Raw genomic sequence first — 17,362 nt, 5'->3', positions numbered from 1 at the left:
TTTATATGTGAATGGATTAAAGCATAATCTATTGAGTATTAGTCAATTATGCGATAAAGGATTCAATGTCTTATTTGAAATTAATGGTTGTAAAGTCATTGACATTGCATCTAATCGGATTATGCTTGCTGGTCATAGAATAGGAAACATTTACATGGTGCATTTAGATTCTATTGATATGACTAATTTATGCCTAGTTGCTAAGGATGAGCATGATAGTTGGTTATGGCATAGGAGACTAGGTCATGCTAGTATGAGTGTTTTGCAACGGCTAATTCAAGGTGATTTAGTTCGAGGGTTGCCTAAGCTTAAATTTGATAATGATAAAATCTGTGATGCTTGTGCTAAAGGAAAACAAAAACGAGTTTCTTTTAAATCTATTAATGATGCATCAACTAGTAGAGTATTACAATTGATCCATTTAGATCTTTTTGGGCCAACTAGAACTACTAGCTTGGGAGGAAAACAATATGCATTTGTCTTGATAGATGACTATTCTAGATACACTTGGGTTCTATTCTTAAGTACTAAAGATGAAGCATTAGAAAATTTCATCACATTTTCAAAAATAATCCAAAATGAAAAATGATACTCTATCACGAGTGTTAGAAGTGATCATGGAACTGAATTTGAAAATCTTGGATTTATTGAGTTTTGTAATTCTAATGGTATTAGCCACAATTTTTCAGCACCTAGAACCCCTCAACAAATGGAGTTGTTGAAAGGAAAAATCGAACTTTAGAAGAAATGGCTAGAACCATGCTTTGCGAAAATAATTTGCCAAAATATTTTGGGCGGAAGCCACAAATACCGCTTGTTATGTTGTAAATCGAGTAATGATTAGGCCAATTTTAAAGAAAACTCCATATGAAATTCTCAAAAATAAAAAGCCTAACATTAGCTATTTTCATCCTTTTGGATGTAAATGTTTTGTTTTAAACAACGGTAAAGAAAATCTTGGTAAATTTGATGCTAAAAGTGATGAAGGAATTTTTCTGGGTTATTCCTTAAATTCTAAAGCTTATCGTGTATTTAATAAAAGAACTTTAGTTGTAGAAGAGTCTATACATGTTGTTTTCGATGATAATCCCCTTCCAAGGAAGGATTCTTCTGTTAATGATGATGTAGGTATTGTACAAGCAAATGACGTTAGACATGACGTTGGAGAATCATCATCAAAGGAAGAAACAAAAGATGAGGAAACTCATGATCCCCTCGAGAATCCAACCATTGAAGAAAGGGAAGTATCTTTTCCAAGAGAGTACAACTATGTCAAGGATGGTGAAATTATAGGTGATCCATCAAAAGGGGTAACTACTCGATCTTCTCTTAGAAATATCTGTAATTATGTTGCATTTATTTCATGCATAGAGCCTAAGAACATCAAAGAAGCATTAAAAGATGAACATTGGATTATGGCTATGCAAGAAGAATTAAATCAATTTGAGAGAAGTAAAGTATGGACATTAGTTGAAAGGCCTAGTAATAAATCTACTGTAGGTACTAGATGGGTTTTTAGAAATAAACTTGATGAAAGTGGTAATATAGTGAGGAACAAGGCTAGACTTGTTGCTCAAGGCTATACTCAAGAAGAAGGCATAGACTATGATGAAACATACGCTCCCGTAGCTAGGATGGAAGCAATTAGAATGTTATTAGCATTTGCATGTTTCAATGAATTTAAATTATATCAAATGGATGTTAAAAGTGCATTTTTAAATGGTTTTATAAAAGAAGAAGTGTACGTGGAACAACCTCCAGGTTTTGAAGATTTAAATTTTCCGGATCATGTTTTAAAATTGACAAAAGCTCTTTATGGTTTAAAACAAGCTCCTAGAGCTTGGTATGAAAGATTGTCAAATTTTTTAATTGAAAAAGGTTTTTTAAAAGGAAAGGTTGACACTACATTGTTTTTAAAAAGAAAAGGTAAAGATTTATTAGTAGTTCAAATTTATGTTGATGATATAATATTTGGTTCTACTAATGATGTTCTTTGTCAAGAATTTTCTAAGCTAATGCAAAGTGAGTTTGAGATGAGCATGATGGGGGAGCTCTCATTTTTCTTGGGACTCCAAATCAAGCAAAGAAAAGATGGCATCTTCATTAATCAAGCTAAGTACGTCAAAGATATGCTCAAGAAGTTTGGACTGGAAAATGGGAAACCTCATAACACTCCAATGAGCTCTTCAACAAAGCTTGACTTAGATGAAGGAGGTAAATGTGTAGATGTTAAATTATATAGGTCAATGATTGGCTCTTTGCTTTATCTAACTGCAAGTAGACCGGACATTATGTTTAGTGTTTGCTTATGTGCTAGATTTCAATCATGTCCTAAGGAATCACATTTACTAGCTGTTAAGAGAATCTTTAGATACCTTAAGGACACTCCTAGTTTAGGACTTTGGTATCCTAGAGACTCTAGCTTTAGCTTGCATGCTTTTTCTGATGCGGATTATGGAGGATGCAAATTAGATAGGAAAAGCACCTCCGGTACTTGCCAATTCCTTGGAAATATGCTGATTTCTTGGTTTTCAAAGAAACAAAATTGTGTTGCATTATCTACCACTGAAGCCGAATACATTTCAGCTGGTAGTTGTTGTGCACAAGTTTTATGGATGAAACAACAACTTTTTGATTATGGAATTGAAGTAGGTACTATTCCTATCAAGTGTGACAATACTAGTGCTATTTGTCTCACTAAAAATCCCATCCAACACTCTAGAACTAAGCACATTGAAATAAGACATCACTTCATTAGAGACCATGTCACTAAGGAAGATGTAGTTCTAGAATTTGTTGATACTTTGCACCAATTAGCGGATATCTTTACAAAACCCTTAGACAAGGAAAGATTTTGGACACTTAGGAGAGAATTAGGTTTGACCAACCTATCTTCACTTAGTGTTTAAAATAATTTTAGCACTTTTAATAAATCTTGAAAAATGCTTATAATAATTTTTTGCATTCTTGCTATTAGTTAGGGGGAGTTTGTGATTCTTAGTGAAAATTAATTTTATGTTCAAAAATCGATTAAAGATTAATTTAATTGTTTGAATATAATTAATTTTTGATATATGAGTTGCCAATACCACTAGAAAAGATTAATTTAGCATTTTGTGCTTAAAAAATCGGATTTTAGCATTTTGGTGCAGAGGGAATCGATCCCCCCCTGAGGGAACCGATTCCCCCTTTGAAGGGGAACCAATTCCCCCCACAGGGGAATCGATACCCCCTGGGGTTCTGCTAAAATCGGGCAGAACAACCCCAAATCTCAAAAACCCTATTATTCTCTCTTCGCCGTTTCTTCCCTCTAAATCCCTCAAATCTCCATTTTTGCCTCAAATCAACGATATTAATCGGAATTTGCTTCATAAATCATCTTCCAAACCTGTTGGAATCATTAAAATCGTGCAAACAACATCTAAATCCCCTCAATCTTCATATTTCAAGGTAAATTTTTCTAAACTCTTTATTTCATTATTTTTGAACATAGGATTAGTTTCAATTAGTTCTAGGTTGAAATAGTGATCGGGCATTGATTATTTAGTGATTAGAAACTAGATGTTACAACTAATTTCATCAAAAACACAAGAATTTTTCAAATTTTTTTAAATTTTCGAAATAAAAAAAATGTTATTTTTCAAATTATTGTGTTTTGATTAAATTATATTGTTGTTATGAAAAACTATGCATATATTGTTTCTCAAAACCATATTTTTCAAAAGTTTTTCAAAAACTTTGCCCATTAGGATTGATTTAGAGAATCTTGAAATATTGATGACTCATTTGAGTTTTGGGATTAATTGAATTGCATACACTTGTTTTAAAATTGCAGGTTATTATATCTATTCCGATTTCCTTCACCATGTCAAATCCTAAACGTCCTAGGTCTTCATCTAGTCGTTCTAGTCGTCAACCAAATCCACCTCCAAATCCTCATTCTATTCCAATTTCTAATCCCAATCCCACTGATCCTAACTTGACTATCCAAAATTCGTGTTTCAATCATCCTGGGTCTAGAAATCACCGATATTGGTATTATCAATATTTCGATTCTTACAAAATCCGGGAAGAACGTATTCCTTCTCGTCAAGCTATGTTAGCTATCGATTTTAAATATCTTCCCATTTTACAAGAATGGAAATTTGATAAACTATTTGATCTTGAACCCATCGTTTACCATCAACTTGTTCGTATATTCTACTCTAATGCCGTATGTGTTAAAAACCAAGCTGAAACCGAAACCATAGGAATTCGTTCCTACCTTCTAGGACAATTCTTATATATTGATCCGACATATATAGCCAATACATTTGGATTAGATAATGATGGTATTTCGAATGAAAAACAAATTTTAGGTTCTCGTTACAAAAGAAGGGATAGTGCGAGTGTCTTAGACCTACATGAGCGTTTTCTTCATCTAATGATTTCTTGGTGGTTTCGACCATCTGGAGGTCGTTATTCTACTCTTAGAGCTTTGGATCTTTGGTGGTTACATTGTTTTGAAAACCGTATTAAAATTAACCTACCACATATTATTTTTGCTGAAATTGTTGAAACCGTAAATCTTGTTCCTAACAAGAAACACTGTTCATCTCTAGTTTACGGTTGCTTTTTGAGTAATCTGTTTTCCAAAGCTGGGCTTAGAGTCGGTCTAGATGCCGTTTTTCCTCTTAAGAAACAAATAAATCTTCTTTCCTTAACGAGAGCGGGATGGGTAAAGGACAAAGAAACCGGTGAATGGGTTCGTTCTTCTACTCCGGGAGCTAGTTCTTCACAAGCTCCACCCGAAGCTGACGAAGATCCCGAGTTTGAACAATTAATGAGGGATATTGATGAAGCTGAAGAAGAACCTGAACAACCCGAAGAGCAGCCCGAGGAGCAAGCACAACAAACGCATCAAATGCCTCCATATTTTCAATCCTTTATGGAGACATTCGATTTCCGATACGCTACCATGGACTCGCGCTTTTCCTCTATAGAGTCTCATTTATCCACAATGGGAGCTCAGCAATTAGAGATTCTTCGGGATATGCGTGCAAACAATGAATCAACCAACGCTCGTATCAATGAACTCACACACGAGATGGCCGCTATGCGAGCCCGTTTTCCTCCTACCGATCCGGATGCTTGATTTTATGTTTAGCTTTAAAACTTTGAACAAAATGAATATTGTTTCAACATTTTGATTTGTTTTATTTTGTGGATTGTTGGATTTTGGATATATGAATGGTGTGAACTTATATGTTTGGTGTGTTTTATTTTTGCATCATTTACATTAGCAATATGACCAATTTTGCCATATCACATTATTTATGAATATTGATTTATGAAACTAATGGCTAACCTCTCTTTTGATTGTGATCTTAGCAGCTTCAGCTTATAATTAATAAATCAATTGGCTAAATGATTTTCATAACCTTGTTTTACAATATCTTTTTGATTTAACAAAAAGGGGGAGAAGAATAAGTGTTAAATGTTTTACATGATAAATTGAAGAAGTGTTAAAGTAAGGGGGAGTAATTTCAAAACTTGATTTCAAAAATCTTAAAATTACTAAAATGTTTTGTTATATCAAAAAGGGGGAGATTGTTGAAACATTTTAATATTTCGATATAACAAATTAAGTTAAATGGATTTTAAGATTTTCCAAATGATTTTCTAAGTATATTCGATATAACTATTCGAATAATCAAAACATTACTCCAAATATTTCAAAAATCATTTTTGATCCTTACTTAAGTGTAAAATTAAGTTTTAATCATAAAACAATTTCAAAATAATTTTACAAAGTATTTCGAACCTATTCAAAGCCAAAAATTCCAGATTGCTCAGAGGGAACCGATTCCCCCCCATAGGAGGAACCGATTCCCCCCTGAATGGTTTGGCTCCGAGATTTCCATAATGCTCGGAGGGAACCGATTCCCCCATAGGAGGAACCGATTCCCCCTAAACATTTTTGTTCCGAGAATTCCAGTATGCTCGGAGGGAACCGATTCCCCCCCCAAGGGGTACCGATTCCCCCCTGTTCAACGGTCGAAATATTTGAATTTTACACTTAGGGAACCGATTCCCTATGAGAGGGAACCGATTCCCCCCACGCTCCAAGCTGTTTTATTAAATGTTTTCACACTAAAACGGCTATAATATCTTCTCTAATTATCCCCAACGTTCAGAAGTGATCCAAGGTGTATTTAAGCAAGCTTAGAAGCCATTGATCAAAAACAAGAAACATCAAGCAACTAGAATCAAGAGAGAATCAAAGAGAAAGCATCAAACCTCAAGTTTGAGCATTTCAAGTCTATTTTCATTCAATATTCTTTTTGCTTTCAAGAACACTTTCTGTGCTCAATTGTATTCATCTTTGAGTGTTCTTTTCTTTGTTCTAGAATTGTGCAAACATCTTACCTTGTGAGGTTTTCTTGTAAGTTTGCAAATTTGTAATCTTCTCTTTGAGAAAAGAGTGTTCTCAAGAGTTGGGGTATACTCTTGAGGGAATTGTAAGGTTATCTCTTTGGCCTCAAAAGAAAGAACAAATTAGTGAATTTGTTGGAAAATCCTTAGTGTGGATAGCTAAGGTAGTGGACGTAGACTTTGTTTGAGAAAGTCGAACCACTGTAAATCGCTGTGCAAATACTTTCAATTCTCTGCAAAAGCTTCCACAAAATTTTTTATTGCCAATTCACCCCCCTCTTGGCCAATTTCGTCATTCGATTAACTCAACAAAATACAACCAAACACTCTTAAGTGTGAAAGGTTTATTTCTTTCTTACTCCAAGCTTCATCTGGTATTCCACCATCCAAAGGAATTGAGGGCCCACGGTTGATCAGGTAAGCTGCAGTGTTGATAGCTTTAGCCCATAGAAATTTGGGCAATATGGCATATATCCTCATGTTTCTGGCACGTTCATTCAGAGTTCTGTTCATGCGCTCTGCTACGCCATTCTGTTACGGTGTCATGGGAACTGTTGTCTCCATCTTGATCCCATTGTTTACGCAGAAATCTCTGAATCTACTGTTTTTGTACTCTCCTCCATTGTCAGACCTCAACCGCTTGACTTTCAAACCAGTCTCATTTTCAACCATGCCTTCCATTTTCTGAATGTATCAAAGACTTCTGATTTCTTCTTTTGTAGAATCATCAATGAAGGTGACATAATATAGTGAGCCTACAAGAGATAGAACTGAAGATGGTCTCCATACATCAGTATAAACCAACTCTAACTTTTCTGCCTTGGGTGTCTTGCTAATCTTTGCAAAACTTAATTTCTTTTGTTTGCCAAAGATGCAATCCTCAAATAGTCCGACATCTATATTCTTTAGATTCGGCAGCTTCCCTTTTGACAAAAGCGTCTTCATCCCTTTCTCGCTCATATGGCCAAGCCTTTGGTGCTAGAGGTTTGATTTTCCATCAGCATCTGCGGTTGCAATAATATTCTCTAAATTTGAGGTTATATAGAGAGTACCAGTCTTCTCACCACGAGCAATGACAAGTGCTCCTTTGGTAATCTTTCATTCACAACCTGAAAAGGTTGTGTTATATCCTTCTCCATCAAGTTGTCCAACAGAAATCAAATTTCTTTTAAGACCAGGAATATGTATCACACCTTTCAGCGTCCAGGTGGTCTGTTTTAGCAACTTTAGTCGGATGTCTCCTCTTCCGACGATCTTCAAGGTTTCATCATCAGCTAGATGAACCTTCCCAAAATCACCACTGACATAGTTCTCCATGATTTCTCGGCATGGGGTGGAGTGGAAAGATGCCCCTGAATCCAAGATCCATGATTCAATCGGACTGTTGACGCTTAGAATCATGGCATCACCTGTTTCTTTTATCATGTTGGCAGATTCCAGTACGCGGGTATCTTTTTTCAGTGCTCGGTAATCTCTTTTAAAGTGACCCTTATTACCACAATTATAGCAGGTAAAATCTTTTTCTCATTCTGGATTTTTCCCGTTTGGATTTCGATCTGCCACGATTTGAATTTTTTTCTGAAGTTCTCCCTCTAGACTCTGTGTGCAAGGCTGAGGATGTTGATGCTTCACCTGATTTTCTTCGTCGAATTTCTTCACTCAATACCAGATCCCGAACATCGTCGAATTTTAATTTGTTGTTTCTCGACGAGTTGCTGACTACTGTAACAGTAGCATTCCAACTGTCTGGTAGAGATGATAAGAGAATTAAAGCTCGAACATCATCGAATTCAATTTCCACTGAACTCAACTGGGTTGTGATTGTGTTGAGTTCATTTAGGTATTGTTCCACCGATGCCCCTTCTGCCATCCGCAAATTGAATAATCGTCTCATCAAATGAACTTTGTTTGAGGCCGATGACTTCTCATACATACTGGAGAGAGTCGCCATAAAACCCGTCATAGTCTTTTCCTTTGCTATGTTGAAAGCAACATTTCGGGACAACGTCAGTCGGTTAACTCCGATGGCTTGTCTGTCGAGAAGAGCTCAGTTTTCATTCTTCATGCCCTCTGGTTGTTTTCCTGAGAAAGGTTGATATAGATTTTTCTGGTACAGAAAATCTTCGATCTGCATCTTCCAAAAGCCAAAATCCGCACCATCGAACTTCTCAATTTTCACATTCCCTTCGTCTGCAGCTATTGCTCCCACTCGAATCTGGCTTCGTTTGGATCGTTTCTGACAATTCTTGCGAACCACTGTGTATTAGAACTTTTCCGTCGACAAATTCGTATCGCCGACGAAAAATTTCTCTATTCACGAAATTTACTATTCATATGAATAGTAATAAATAGTAACATCGCAAAAAATTGATAAAATTCACAACTAAAAGCTCTAATACCAGTCGTTGGGAAATAAAACGAGCACGAGTAATTTTCTTATAACCAGATTAGTGAGAATGCGAAATAAAAGCGAAAAAATAATACCCGGAATTGATAACGGAGTTCAACCAATTATGTTTACGTCTCCGGACTGTTGCTAATCTTTTACTAAGAGAGAAAATTTACAGGTGTTTACAAAACACTCACTACTCACAAGAAACTCTCTAGTATTGGGAGAAAGAAATGATTTGGGATGATTTTTGAAGCTAAATGAACTAAGGTATTTATAGTTGAAGGTTAGGGACTAATCTTATAAATACCCTAAAAAATACAATGACTAAAGTTACAATTAACCTATTTAAATTTTAATTTAAAAATTAGGACACCGAATACGATACCATTTTTGTTAAAAAAATGTGTTGAGAAAACATATGCCCCTCCTTTGAACCATGCGGGCCCCCTCCTTTGACTTTCCTTCCAACAATTAAGTTGTTCAATATTTATATTCATGTTACGTTAAAAACACAAATAAACGTTTATTCAACATTCAACCTTTAAACGTAACAAAATATAAAAATCAAATTACTCAAGCAATTAATTAATTCAAGAATGAATTTTTATTTTATTTTGGAGCCAGATATATCTAATGGAAAACAATAACAATACCCGAACGGAAAACACAGTCAGCTAATTTTTTGTCTTAACAATTTATTCAAGAATGAAAAACAATAAAAATACCCTAACAGAAAACACAATTAGATAACTATGTCTTAACAATAAATATCAGCACCAATTTATTAGTTTCAGCAATATAAAAAAACGAAGAGACAAAAATGAAGTCATACAGTTGGAAGAAATGGATTATCAATGTCAATTAGCTATTTTTTTTTGGGGGGGGGGAGGAATTGAAACAGAAAGATGATAAAATCAGTCTTCAACATACCCCAAGTATATGTATATCCCAAAATTGTCACAATCCCCTTTGGTTAGTTACCAATTGAATCTTCAGAACAAACCAACAGTCGCATAAAGTTTTCAAGCTTCTCATAACCACTTGGATAACTTCCTACAACTTTCTAAGCAGCAAAAGAAATTACGATACCTGATTCGAAAAGCCACTTCTTTCCTTGTTCTTACTTTCAGCTAAATCAAGTAGAAATCCAAATATACAGAATCTGCAAAAGGTTTACGGGTTGTTAATATGATCGTTCAGAGGGAAACTTCCTCCGTATGATTTTGGGAGAGAAGGACGAATTTAAAAGGGTTAGCAGCATGTTCTAATTTTTATTTGAGAAACAGAAGTACCAAGATAGCCAGAACACAGAAAGACAGGCCATGCGCATTATACATATCTGAAACCTCACTTTCAGCACAATTTCAAATATTGAAAAAAGAAAAGAAAAGGCATTACTGGCATCTGTTAAACAAAACTAACCTGCATTTTAGATCACATATCCAAAGGGCGTTTTCCATTTGTTACCATGAAGCAAGAAAGATATGTCTTTGCCTTTGTAGAGTTGATCAAAGTTTGTTTCTTCTACCATGTTCCTGATAATCCTGTTTTCCAAGAAATACAGCTTTCACCTATGTAGCAGTAGATGTACAACTTTCACTCGAGCAAAAGCCAAAAGAGTTTGAAGATTCATTCCCCCTGACAACTCTTGTATATAACTTTAAAGATTGTGAGCCGTATGGTCGACTGAGCAAACTGATTGGCATTCTCAATGTCTGCTTTCGGTTTCTTCTACCCCTTATTAAAATGCTGAAGGTTTTCTCACCATCACTCTTCATTGCATCCTTGCCTTCAGCTATATTGTTTGGGTTATTGTGTTGGCCCAGCACGTTCTCAGAGTTATCAACCATATTTTGATTCAAGCAACCATTTTCATGTATACTTTCCAAACTAACCCTAGCTACTTACTTAAGACTATTTATTGCCTCAGATGCTGAAATGTTGACTTCTTTCTTAGCTTCTTCGATAGTATCAATATCCAGTGGAAGCATTGGAGCTGAAGTTGGGTTTGTATCATCACCTTGCATTTTCGGCTTCAATATCCGGTCAGAAATTGGCTCAACAATCGGTGATGGTACAGAGATCTCCATTGGATGACTGGGCCAAACTGTCCCAGGATTGAACTCGGGTACACTGGGGTTCACATTGCACTGCCATGAGAACTGACTGGGATGAAAAGGAGCGCTAGTTACAGGAAAGGTCATTGTTGGTACAGGTTGGGTTGAGTATAGGGTGTATACATAAAAGGTAGAGACTGTATCATGCTTGGAGTTGGAGGAGGTGATGGATATGGATAATGAGGGGAAGAGCATATTGGATTTGGTAAGACGGTAGGTGGTGCAGGATGAAGAGGCATGTTAACTGCCCAGGGTGCAACCGCTGGAACAGGTATAGGAGGGAGGGTGATGTTCAAGGGGAGTAAAGAAGCACGTGAAATGGACGTTGACGGGTTGAAAGGAGTTGCAGATGCAGACAACTTCTTGTTGGCAAGTCCGTGACAATTATCATAATTTAGGACTAAGGGTTTGTCCTTCAGTTCTTCTAACCCTTGCAATGTGGAGTTCAAATTACTGTGGGGTTCAAAACCTCCAGGTAAATCCTTCTCACAGAGTTCCTTGTTAGGAGAATTAATTGAATCCAGCATGCTATTTATGAATATGCCATCCTGTACAACTTCATGAACCTCATGATCACCGGCTTCAAGTTCTTGTCCCTCCACTCTCTCTGACACTGTCAAACAAGAGCTATCTTCCATCACAGTAGTTGGCATAGTTTCTTCCTTGTTTTCAACTGTGATTTCCCCTTTTGGGTTATCTGTTGAATCCACTACATTGTTCCCACTCTTCTTTTCATATATGTTTTCCATCCCCGTAGTCAACTGCTCAAAGTTGTTTTTTGTTTCATTCATTTTATCTCGATATTTTCAAAGTTGAAGTCTGGGTTATCAACACAATTAATTTCACGCCTAAAATGCAGTTTGTAGATACTACCCGGAGGGGCCAACGCTACTTCTTTGTATGAAGGAGATTTCCCTAGACTGACTATAGAATGTTTTGTTGGCCAGTGATCATTAGGTCCAAAGGTAGAAGCTGATTCCCCAGGAGAATTAAACACCTCACCTGCATTTCTAGAGATTTCAGTTGAACTTTTAGTAGATGGAGTGGACTTAACCTGGTATGCAACGGTTTTAATTATTCCCCTTCCAAACTTTGAACCTTGGGAGGGATTAATCGTGTGCTGCTCCACATGACCTCCATGAGCTATTGTTCGTTTCTTTAAACGGTAATACCTAATATTTTGATGACTGGCCTTGACTAAAGGAAATTCCATATCAGGTTCAACATTCTTTTTCTGAGAACTGAAAACCTTGCCTATAGTTACTCGTCTCTGCTTTAGTCTCCGCCCAAGTGAGACAGATGCTCGTAGCCTTTGAACATGCTTCCACCCATCATCCCTTCATCAAGTGATTGAGATAGGATGTGATCATCAAGGTCCGATCTTGCCTCTGTTGCCTTTTCTGCAACAGAAGCATGAGACTGTGCTGGCAAAGAGCTCACTTCCTGATTAGCATCTGGTTTATCTTCAGGTTTAGAAACACATGTCTCTTCGTCTGAAGCTTTGTTTTCACCCTCTTTAGGTGACTCCTCACAACTTGAAGGATGTATTTTTCCTTTCACCTGTAGAGAAGAATCAGGATTGCATCAGAGGGGCATTTTGGGTAAAAGCAAAAAATAATGCATCTGATAGTGCATGCCTATAGTAATGTTCCCTTTTCCTGATCTACAGACTTGCAATTATCCAGGCTTGTCTGGTGAGTCCTCGCAAGATGATGCCTTTACCAGGATGTATATGCTTTCCTCTTTAAAATTAAATTGTTAATTCAAGTTGGAATGGAAGATCTTTTTCCTTCCGCGGACGAGAATGTACAGTCATATATGTTATATTGAACAAGGCACAATTTCTTTTTCCTATTAGAGAAGGATGACATCCATTTCTGGAGACAATATTTCTAACAGATCCTATAGATGCCACGCTAGCTCCAAATCTCCATATCTAAAGGTTCCTAGTTTCAATGTTCTCCACACACGCTAAGCCATTTCAACATTACATGAAAGCTTGAGAATAGATTCAATGAAAGCACAAAATCAGGTTATGACAGTTTGTCTAACTCAGTAACTAGGGACCTGAAAGTACAAATTTCTTTCAATAGTTCTTGGCCATAAGTACAAGCTGCAAAAAACTCGGTTGGCGGCATCTAGATAATGCCGTACTGCCAGCACCTACATATTAACTCATTTCAAGAAATGACATAATTAAAGAGAACCATTTTTGAGTCTGTTTCCTATCATCATCAATTAGTTTGACCAACCACAAATTAAACTCCATCCTACCTTCATAATATAGCTTCTTCTCTTTCCTGCTGCAACATCTTTCCCTTTGGCATCAGGATTTGGATTAATATAGTCGAGCAAATCAGATACACTGCAAAGTAGTAGCACAAACATCTGCACCAGTACAAGGATGTCTGAATTTTCCCATTGCAGACTCAAAATGGAGAATATGAATATGTACAAATGCTGATAATCCGACGATGTACTGCCCAAAATATTTTTTTTTTTTTTTTTAACCAAGCACCGAAAGAGTTTTTAGAGAACCAAATTAACTACTAGTACATTAGTATTTTTAACCATTACAACAGAGTTTCAGATATTTTTAGCTCGATAAGCTAAGTCAATACAAAGTACTAATATAAATATCAATGAATGGGGTATCAAAGAAAAAAATTCAAAACAAGTATATGGAGGGCTCAAATAAGCCATATAGTTTTGTCCCACCAGCCATGACAGGTGATGGGCAGGTTTTGTTTTGTTTTGTTTCTTTTGCATGTGGAACAAGGATCTGCGTAGGGTGTGTAACATCCCCAAATTCCTGAATCCAACCTTTTTTTTCAATCCAGTGATCCAAAAAACAAATTAAAAAACATTACTTTAAATCATTGGGAAGTGTGTTCAAACCGATTTAGTTGGATTGATTAAAAGATAGTTCAATAAGGGGTTAAACTGATAAGTGTTACATTGAACTTCAAGGACTAAATTGTAAAGGAAGAAAAAGTAAAGGGTATGATTGTTATTGAAGCAAAATTTATGGGATTCGGTATTGTATTAAGGGAAAAGAAAGAAATTAGTTAAAATAATGATTTAAGGACTAATTTGAAAGCTTTGTGAAATCAGAATCTTGTGCGATAAGACCATTTCTAAAATGAGTGGAAAGTGTTGGATTAAAGGAGAAATGAAAGTACGAGTCCTTGCTTGGTCTTTTGGCCTAAAATGGGAGATAGTGGAAATTTCCACCAACTAGTTTATATAAAAATTTGATTTAGTTAATTTCTTATTCCATTTCTGCTTTAATCAGCTTCTTCCTATTTTCTAAAATCCCTAAACCTCCCTGGAAGAACATTAATGTTCTAGAGTGAGAAAGCTTACTTTGGTAATAGTTTCCCTAAACCCTAAAATTTATTAGGGTTTCATGCTTGGTTGAGTTTATGCTTTGAATATGATTTTGATGCCAAGAAATGTCTTGAAAATGTAATTTTGTCTTGTAGCTAAAGAGTTGATGGAATTCTCTAAGGAAAGGGGAAAGCTAAGTTAAGTTATTCGCCAATCCGAGAAATATCATGAACTTGGATTAGGTGAGATTGTTGAAATCAATTTCGTCTTATGTTTATATGCTATGTGAATCTGGTTTGTGTAGATAAATTGTGTAAAATGCTTAAATTATAAATTTTGGCTCAATTCGAGCATTTGACTAGCATACTATCAAATAAGGTATGGATTACATGATTTGTTATGAAATTCCGTTGATTTAACGTAATTGAGTTTGCTAGTAAATTGTGTTGGATGCGTGAATTGTCATGCTCAATAAGTGTTAGTGAGCTAAATGCTCCATTCAAAATTTGCTAATAATTATGTGCTAATTCGATATTGAAAATGGCAATTTCCGATGTTTCAATAATGTAATTAATGAATCCTTTGATATTAGTTTAATTCTATATATAATTGGCATGTCATAGATTCTATAGCGCTTGAGTACGAATGATTTAAAGACTTTCAATCTTGGCGAGGTAGAGAGACTATTTATTAGGACTATGTCTCTCGGCGAGGAGGACGAAAGTATATTGTATTTGTATTGTATTGATACTTGACAATGAGATGGAATCCAAGTATCCATAAATTACTAATAGACCTTGACAATGAGATGGAATCCAAGTATCCATAAATTACTAATAGACCATCGTACTAAACTTAATGAAATATAAATGAATGTTTTGCTTTGATCATGATCTTTGTATATAAGTAGTGTCGTGTATTTATGGCACTATTTCATAAACCTTTATGACACATTTTCAGTCGTTTGATCGTTATTTTTGTCTATACATTTTTCAGGGTTGGGTTTGACACTGATTAAGAAGATACTTATTTGTTATTTTGTTGACCTTCCCTACTTTGGACCTTCTGATTGGATTTGGATATGCGATTTCAGTTCGTGGATAGTTTTCTCACCTCGCTCAATTTTGATTTATAGTTTGTCAGCGATCTTTCAATAACTTAATCACCTTGTGTGATTCTTTTATTAATGCACTCATAAATATTCATATTTACCTTGTTATTTGAATTATTTAGTTAGGTTTTTTAACTTTTTTCTTATATGGCCATTGTTTGATGTTAAGTGACTAGTTTATTGTGTTAATGATTATAATAAAATATACTTATTATGTGTTTAATTTATGATTATAACTGTAAAATTTCATTATAATTTGAATATTTTTTATAAGTATATAAATAGTCCCTAAACTTTTAGGACGCATGCATTTTGGTCACTCAACTTTTAAAACTTGTAATACAGTCACTGAACTTTTAGTTCGTTTTCAGTAAGATCTCTGATCGTTAACTTTGTCAACCCCCTTCTTCTTTACACTGCAAGGAATAAAAATAACTTCTTCTTTACGGTGCAGGACACTGCATGGCAGAAAAATAACATGGTAAAAGATAAGACAATGCAAGGCATATATCTTCAGACATGAAAGAACCAAAGCTAAGATACAAGGCAATTACAAACTTCCACCGTCATCCAGCAAAAAAGATGCATTCAATTTACAAATGATCTAAAAATTTGGAAATGATTGGTAAACTAAATGATCACCACTCACCAGTGAACAAAACATACATCCACATGGGAGTAAGAAATCAACATTCCTTCTTTGCATAAGTAGCAGCATTCACGATTGCATAATGCAACAAAAACATAATACAATCCAACACCCAACCAAACAGTTCCAGCTAAACTTTAACTTGCTCTTACATAGGCTATGCGGTTAAAGCATTAGCTCCTTGTACATACGTCATTTGAATCATTAAATGATTAACTAATAATTTCTTGAAAAACACCCATCTTAAAACTGACAAATGACAATAACCCAAAACAGAAAAAATAAATGATTAAGCAAAATCTATTGCGAGTGACTATGAGAAATAAAAAATGATTTCTACATCTAAATAGTCATTTATATAAAACTGACAAAGAAGCCAGCATGCCTAAAGAAAAATCAATTCATGTTTACGAGGAACATGAATGAAAATGAAACGAATTAGTGCAGGGTCATTGAAGATGGAAAACTTTAGAATTCCTTACGACCTTGCCCTGTGAGGAATAAAGAAGTATTATTCACCGGACAAGCTAGTAGTTCTGAATTGAAAAATTCATCACTTCTCTTCTGGATAAAGAAGTGGTTTCCACTGGCGATAGGCAATACTGAAGCACACCCCATCTTTGTACCACTTCCACTGACACAAGGCAATACTGATGGAAGAAGAAGAAGAAAAGAAGGAGGCTTAACTGAGTTAACGTGTCACGTCAGATAAAACTAACGGAGGTAACGTCAGGACCTTACTGAAAACGAACTAAAGTTTAATGACTTTATTACAAATTTGGAAAGTTGAGTGACCAAAATGCAAGTTCCTTAAAAGTTCAGGGATTATTTGTATACTTTTCCCTTTTATTTTTAATAAATAAAACAAACTACTACTATCTTGTATATTAATTTTTTATATGAATCAGGGTTTTATTTTGTTGATTTTTGTATGCAACTGTTTAGAGAAAATGATGGTAAAAAGTTAAATATGAAAAAGTAGTATATTAGGCCATAGCTGGCCGCTCTGTTGACAGTTTGCACTGCAGGGCACAGAGAGCAAGATCCGTGCCTCGTCCCGGTCCACATTAGGGAGACAACTGCCGAATCGGTAAGTTTTTATTTTTCTTTTGGATTGTAGTTTAAAATATTTTTATTTATTTTGAATTTGATTCAAAATTTTAGAAATTGTTTTTTTATAATTTTTTATTTAAATTTAGTTAATAAAATATTTAGTTTAATAATATATAATTAAAATAATTTTAAATTAATATCATATTTTTAATATTTTATATATTAGTATTATTTACATATATTCTATCAAAATTTAACTAATAATATAAATCTATAAAGGAGAATTTTCACAACTG

The 17,362-nt window shown here is 35.1% G+C and overlaps 1 pseudogene; it reads right to left on the bottom strand.

The window, feature by feature from the left end:
• Positions 1 to 10,116: 10,116 nt before the first annotated feature.
• Positions 10,117 to 16,631, bottom strand: LOC120161078 (annotated as a pseudogene).
• Positions 16,632 to 17,362: the final 731 nt, after the last annotated feature.

This window comes from Hibiscus syriacus, unplaced genomic scaffold (assembly GCF_006381635.1).
Source record: "Hibiscus syriacus cultivar Baekdansim isolate YM2019G1 unplaced genomic scaffold, ASM638163v2 tig00111398_pilon, whole genome shotgun sequence".
NCBI lineage: Eukaryota > Viridiplantae > Streptophyta > Magnoliopsida > Malvales > Malvaceae > Hibiscus > Hibiscus syriacus.
Note: the sequence above shows the minus strand (reverse complement) of the source record. Positions and strands in the feature narration are given on the sequence as shown.